This window comes from Schistocerca cancellata, chromosome 1 (assembly GCF_023864275.1).
Source record: "Schistocerca cancellata isolate TAMUIC-IGC-003103 chromosome 1, iqSchCanc2.1, whole genome shotgun sequence".
NCBI lineage: Eukaryota > Metazoa > Arthropoda > Insecta > Orthoptera > Acrididae > Schistocerca > Schistocerca cancellata.
The window spans coordinates 139,371,710-139,379,319 of record NC_064626.1 but is presented as its reverse complement, the minus strand read 5'-3'; the positions used below and the strand labels follow the sequence as shown (position 1 = coordinate 139,379,319).

Genomic DNA, 7,610 nt, shown 5'->3' with positions numbered 1-7,610 from the left:
GTAAGATGAAAGTCCAGGTTTTGATCCTGGTGTGCTCCAAAGCATTAATCTGTCGTGAAGTTTCACAACAGCGTACAATTTGCGACACGATGATATACTACTTCTGGGTAGTGAAAAGCGTTTATATGAGAACAATACTATTTAGAAATTTGTGGTAACATCCTATGGGAACAAACTGCTAAGGTCATCGGTCCCTAAGCTTACACACTACTTAATCTAACTTGCGCTAAGGACAACACGCACACCCATGCCCGAGGGAGGACTCTATTCTCCGACGGCGGGAGCCGCGCGAACCGTGACAAGCCGCCCAAGACCGCGCGGCGTAGCCTCGCGTCCAATATTGTTGTAACAACACGCAGTTTCATCCTGAATGACATTAAGTTAGTGAAATAAACAATGAAAAATAAGTATTCTGTACAGAGTTCCCCGATCAGGAGCAGAAACCAAAGACAGCTCCAAGGTAGTAATCATAGCTTCAACGAAAGTTCGTTAGTGCTCTGTACCCTTGAAGATCGGAGGAATCTTGGTAACCCGCCTGTAAGCTGACAACGTACATAGTATTTCAAAGAAATTCATCCAGTTTCACAAGACTATGTCTTCCACAGATAGAAACTTGGGGAGAATTTTAACTTAACACTACAAAGTCCTTATCTGCTAAATAGCCGTCCGATTCTAAAAAGATATATCTTCTACATGACTGCACATACAACCACGAGATCATTTTACAGTGACGTTCAAGATCAACGTTTTCATTCACCTGTAACAAATATTCTGCTAGCCCTCCAACCACAGCACGTCAACCATCCAAACTCTAGTCAAACTCGTTCCACACTTTTGCAAGCACGTCCGGAGCTAACTACATTCATTGCTGATGTTACGTGGCGTCGCAATTCACCCCAAGTTGTTAGAAAATATGAGGTTCCTTCTCCTTGCTCACTTCGTTGATAATTATTCCTCTCCTCGTAGATGAGGAATTGTTTCATCATTAGTACAGAGAGTGCCAAAAGTCACGATGAGGTTGTAACTGTGAATAGTTTATTTATTTATCATTAGTTTCCATTGATATTTCACCAGACTGAACAAGCGTGGGAGACTGTGTAGAATATAATTTGTGGAATATTGTCTCAGGCAGGTAGGATAAAAGAATGAATAAGAAAATTATTCACAGTAAAACTCCCTTTGTGACTTTTGGACCATCCTGTATTACTTGGGGATCGGTTGGCTGAACGTCACGAAGCACAATGAGTGAGACACCGCTATTCGTTTATTGTATTCTTTTTCGAAAGGCATTATTGAATTATAGTACCGGTAACATAATCGTGGCATGCGATTCGAATAAAACTTTAACTTTCGTGAATGTTTCCTTCCTACTTGCGAATTACTATTCAGTACTCAGTACTCTACTTAGCTTTCTTTCAAATATTCTTCTGATCGAGTGTTGCCGATCGAGCGCGTGTACTCAAACAGCAAGGCACCGTCGACCTCATTGTTGAGCTAAGAGATGCTGAGTTAAAGATGAACAATATAAGAGTAATGGATTACAGCCGACTTAAACCAGGTGATGCTAAAGTAATTAGATTAGTAAATGAGACACTACAGTAGTAAGTAAGCTTTGTTATTTATGAAGTAAACTAACTGAAAAGAGCAGAAGTAAAGATGATATAAAAACCACTCTAGGAAAACAAGAAACACTTTTCTCAAAAAGATCGATATGTGAGCATCAAATATAAATTTAAGTCTGAGGAAGTATTTTCTGAAAGTATTTGCCCGGAGTGCCCTCTTGTAAACAACAGCAGGCAAGAACAGAATAGAAGCTACAGAAATTTGGTGCTTCAGAACAATGCCGACGAGGATCAACAACATTCGCGAACATTTGTTCCCTGAGACAGAGGTACCGGTAACACTGAGGACCTAGGAGGCCATCTACTACAGAAGCCAGCACTGCTTTCAGAAGATGACGGCATTGTTCAGAAACCTAGAGGAACTAGAGTATGGCTTGGGTTGAAGATAGCAAAACCGCGTTTTATCATACTTAATACGACGTCAGGCAAATCCGTAATCGATTGAGCTGTCAGAAGTGACAGGTCTTCTGATAGCAGGCGATATCTCAAGGAAATACTGAAGTTTTTGCTCCCGGTCCTAAAGATCCGTATTAGACATTATTTAGTTCATAGCGAACCTGACACTTGTTCCGGCAGCCGAAATGCCTTCCTAGTACCCAAGTCTAAAGGTAGCCACATATGTAATGCAAGCTTAAAGTCTTTTCACGGTGCTAATTTGCTTGCAGAATCACTGGTTTACCTTTCGGATGGTGCAATACTCGCCCACTGTCCTGCTTCAGCCCTGTAACGGGAAAACAGAAACAATGAAGATGTAAAACGTACTGCAAATACTCGTTAACGAAACGCAGAATGTATCCGCGCTTTCGATCTACCTTTAACCCTCCGTTACTCGCGCGAAAATTCGTGACACGGTCAATCGCGCGGATGTTAGATGTCATCCACAAAGCAAGCGGTCTGTTTGCATGCTTTGAACGTTCTTTATGACTCATTTTATGATTTTTTTTATTAAATCTAAATACAACGCATTTAATATTCGTACACAGTATAATATATTCTAAGGTTTGAAACAATTTGTGCAATAATTTAATAAGGTTACATTTTATGCTTGACAACACCAACACTCTTCTATTTTTCTTTGGACAGCATGAGCCCAATGTACAATCCTGTTGAAATCCAAAGATAGATGACTTTGGCTCCCTTGCTCTTTTTGGCAGTTCTTTCGGCACTTCTCTCTTGTTTTTTCGTACTGTTCCGACGTATGCCAGTTTCTTCGCCTGACGTTTCTTGATTAAAGTCAAACTGGTAAACTAGTCGTAACCAGTAATATTTCTGCTTGTACCTTGTACTGGTTCGACAATTCGTATACCGACATACAGTTCTAAATTCAAAGTGTAAGCTGTTTTTACACCAACCAAAGTAAACAATATTAACCCATACTTTGCAGGTTCACTAGGAATATATTGCCCGAATGGGCAGTTTCCTCTAAATGCCAAAAGCTCTTCATCAGCAGTGAAAAATATTTTTGGCAATAAATTGTTCGTGAATAGTTCAAATACCTCTCTGATAGCAGCCAACTTGTCAATCTCTCTGCGAACACCTCTATCATGGATATTTTCAAACTTCAGACATCTCAGTAAATACCTGAGTTGGGTTTCACTCATGCATAAATAACATGATTCAAGTCCGTTTCCCTTTGGGTTATCCCACATTTTCGATGTACTCTTCGTAGAACATCTCAAAGATCCACACAGATATAACAAACCAATGAAAGCTCTGATCTCTATCGCATCTGTTTCTTTAGCATCCCTGGCCGTGGTGGCCGAGCTGTTCTAGGCGCTTCAGTCCGGAAACGCGTGACGGCTACGGCCCCAGGTTCGAATCCTGCCTCGGGCAGTGATGTGTGATGTCCTTAGGATAGTTAGATTTAAGTAGTTCTAAGTTCTAGGGGACTGATGACCTCAGATGTTAAGTCCCATTGTGCTCAGTCATTTTTTTCTTTAGCATCCCTTTTCCTAGAGGAGTTGCCACGAACTTCACTGATGGATATATTAGTGCATGTTGCGATAATTCTTATTATGTTTTCATCCAAGAACAAATTCAGAATTTCCATTTCTGTCTTTTTTAGTCGAGCTTGATTTTTTGGTCCAGGCAAATGCGTAATAATATTACAAGATCTGCTTCTAATATTAGTAGGATATTTATTTTTCCTTCATTTAGTTATTCCATCTTTCCCTAAAAAATTCATCCTCTTGAGTTACTTCATCCTGTGACTCATATTCATCATTTTCTGACACTTCTTGTTCTGTTCGAGTATCATGACCGCTTTCATGAACAGAATCCTCAATCAGCGCTATCACTATGAGCATCTTCATCACTCGGCTCATTGAACCATTCCAGCCATACATTAGGATCTCTACTAAACTCTGTCCAAAGTTTTTTGCCTTTGACATTTTAAAATGAAGAGAATACTAGATAACACAGAAGGTGACTGCTCAAATGGCTCTGAGCACTATGGGACTTAACAGCTATGGTCATCAGTCCCCTAGAACTTAGAACTACTTAAACCTAACTAACCTAAGGACAGCACACAACACCCAGCCATCACGAGGCAGAGAAAATCCCTGACCCCGCCGGGAATCGAACCCGGGAACCCGGGCGTGGGAAGCGAGAACGAAGGTGACTGCAATCAGCCTCAATACAACTAAATTTATGCACATGAAAGATCGATTGAATCTAGGAAATCCGGCCGAGGTGGCCGAGCGGTTCTAGGCGCTACAATCTGGAACCGCGCGACCGCTACGGTCGCTGGTTCGAATCTTGCCTCGGACATGGATGTATGTGATGTCCTTAGGTTAGTTACGTTTAATTAGTTCTAAGTTCTAGGGGACTGATGACCTGAGAAGTTGAGTCCCATAGTGCTCAGAGCCATTTGAACCTTTTTTTTTTTATCTAGGAAAGCAATAAAGTAATACAGACTTTCTTTGCTTCATATTGTGGCAGCATAGCTCGCGCGGATGACAAGTGTCCTCCAGACTATAATAATGTTTCATAAACAATGTGTCTTTCGTAACTAAAACGCAACAATGGCCGGAGCTAACAGCAGAAGAATTAATAGAAAGGGACTGAAAATGGTGCGAACTCAATCCAGTCCTGTCAGACAAAATTGAGCGGAAAAGTCATGTGGATGACGAGTGTTAATGTGGATGACGAAGGGTTAATCTAATCATTGTGTTGAAGAAATATCCTTCCAATTGGCACAATTGTCTCAGGATGACAGGAGAAATGTTTCTGAATTTACGATCTGTATTAAGTCCTTTGATTAAAGAGCACGACAGACTGAAGGCACAATACAATTTCTTGCAACAATAAGAAATTATGAAGACCTCAAGTAAGCATCTATACGGATATACTTACAGCGGCGGACTTTGGCTGAAGTACCTCACCTGTAGCAAACCCAGATTCATAACCACTCAATGTTTTTTTTATTTTTATTTTCCTCCTGTAGTCGGTCCTCAAAGAATTTACGTCTTCAGTGATGGCTTATTTCCCAGCGACAGGTTCAGTTGTTACCTACATTTCTTTTTTGAAGCATATCGTGTGATACTTACTTCTTTGTCTGTAGTGGCAGACTTTAGATTTACTGCTGCAAAGATGAGAGAACTTTTCATAGGCTCGAATACTCTCACAGAAATACGCAGCTGACTTGCTTCAAATCGCTGGATATTATGCCATTGCGAAAAACGATGCTTGCGTGTAAATGCCCGCGCTATTCTGGTTGGTATACAAGCGGTTAGGCATATATTCGTTGGTATGATTGCACGAGCTTGCGGTATTTAAAATCGGTCAGTCCTACTAACGTAAAATTTTTTTTATAGGCGGTCAAACATGTTTGATCATGTATACTTGTCAACCAATGTGTTACGCCTGCATCATATCGAGAATTTTTGCCAGTAGATGCCATATGTTTCCTGGAACTGTATTCATTGTTCGTTTGTTGTTTGTGACAGAACACGGCAATATACTTTTTAAGACACTCAAGCGGAAAGGTTACATTTTAAACCCCCGTCCAGCCATCCAGAATTGGGTTCCCCTTGATTTCCCCAGCTCACCTGAGGCAGAAACATCCCAATATGCTGAGCTAATTCCCGATCTCCGACGCCCTCGATGTGGTGGAAACGTTAAATTCATCAGCTGTATTTCTGAAACAGAGTATTTGCATTACTCCAAAATTCGCCTAAACTGGTGTCGAAACAGCCTGGAAACCACAGTTTCACTGTCGGTCGTTAATCCCGAGCACAGATTCGACCCGAATCCGTCTCGCCCGTCCTTCCGCAAGTTAGCGCTTCGTGTTATGCTAATCGAACGAGTTGGACATAACTGCAGCGCATGAGAGACAATATGTTTAACTTCAAGCGGAAGGGGCGAAACATTAATTATGACTCTGATAACTTATTTTCATCACATAGAATTGTATTTCTGCAGGACAATAAAGGACATATTATCTCTGGAGACGCCTTTACTAAAATAAAACATTCTTCAGGGTGCGATTTGTGAACTCAACATCAATTTACAGCATTATTGTTACAAAGTCGTTAAACTTTCACGATAGTAAAGCAATATTGAAAGAAAAGATGCAAATATGCTCAACAATAAATTTAAAAAGCAGATGAACATTGTTCTTACTAATTCATAGCTCACCATGAAAAACTGTAAATAACCAATAAAAACACATAAAAATTATTTTTAAAACAATTAAAAAATAAATAAAATAGTATGGTTAAAACACAATATTAAGAAGAGACTATCGCAAACAGGCACAACAAAAAGACTGCCAAACAAGTAAGCTTTCGGCAGAAGGTCTTCTTCTGAATAACATGGCGTGAGTCTGGCCTCGGCAGCCAAAGACAGTGGTCATGTGTGTGTGAACTACGTTTGCATGAGTGCGTGTGCGTTTGCGTGTTTGCGTTTGTGTTTGCGTTTGTGTGTGTGTGTGTGTGTGTGTGTGTTGTCTAATTCAGAAGAAGGCCTAGAGAGGAACCACTGGACACGTGATAAAAACAGGAAACTGAAAATAAGGCACAAATCACATCCCTATGATTATAACTGGATAATTTTAATGTCATGCAAGGAAACACCTCATAATTAATGTTCCTTATATTATAGCCTACTGATGATGTCGACTACACTGAAAGAAACTAGTATAGACACCATTGATGACCTGCAGCTGTCTAGAACGAATTAGAATTTTATTAATACCTTCAGATCTATATCCATACACGTATATAGTTCTGGCAATACCGGCCATGACCTTCTTCTTCTGCACGGATGCACTTCCCCGAACTCTTACGGGACTTAGAAAGAATGTCTTCCACGAGTAATGAGTGTGTTGGGGTGGGACACTACGAATGTAGTGTGTGGACGTACAAGGTGGGAATGTGGGTCTCACGGGAGGCGTGCGCGAGATGGTCCCCGCAATCGCACTCTCCTCGGTGGCTCAATGGATAGAGTGTGTGCCTTGTAAGCAGGAGATCCCGGGTTCGAGTCCCGGTCGGGGCACACATTTTCACCTATCCCCGTTGATATATATCAACGCCCGTCAACAGCTGAAGATATTCATATAATTGTAATTTCATTCCAGACAGCTGCAGGTCATCAATGGTGTCTGTTCTTTCAGACATGTAAGTATATTGCTGCAACATGTCCAAGTAGGGATATACAGTGCTCTCGAACCTCAACTCGCCATGTTTGCGACTAGCGATGACTATCGGCAAATTACCAAACTGTGCTGTGGCGCGGTATACATGAAAAAAAAAAACTTTCAGGGTTTCTCTTCAAAATGATATATGTATGATATCTGTACAATGTTTGGTTCTTGTACAACAAATAATTGAAAGTGTTTCCGGACTATGTACATCCTTTATTGGAGATGTCTTGGTATTACAATGTAAGGACAACAAAAATAAAGTAATTCGCATATGCAGACATTTACAGACTTACATGTCTAGAATGGCAAGAATGGGATATGTTGTCGTCAGTGGCCTTATAATT

The 7,610-nt window shown here is 40.7% G+C and overlaps 1 non-coding gene across 1 annotated transcript; it reads left to right on the top strand.

The window, feature by feature from the left end:
* The first annotated feature begins 7,045 nt into the window (after positions 1-7,045).
* On the top strand, positions 7,046-7,118 carry Trnat-ugu (transfer RNA threonine (anticodon UGU)). Its single transcript has one exon. It is a non-coding gene; the product is annotated as a tRNA-Thr (tRNA).
* Positions 7,119-7,610: the final 492 nt, after the last annotated feature.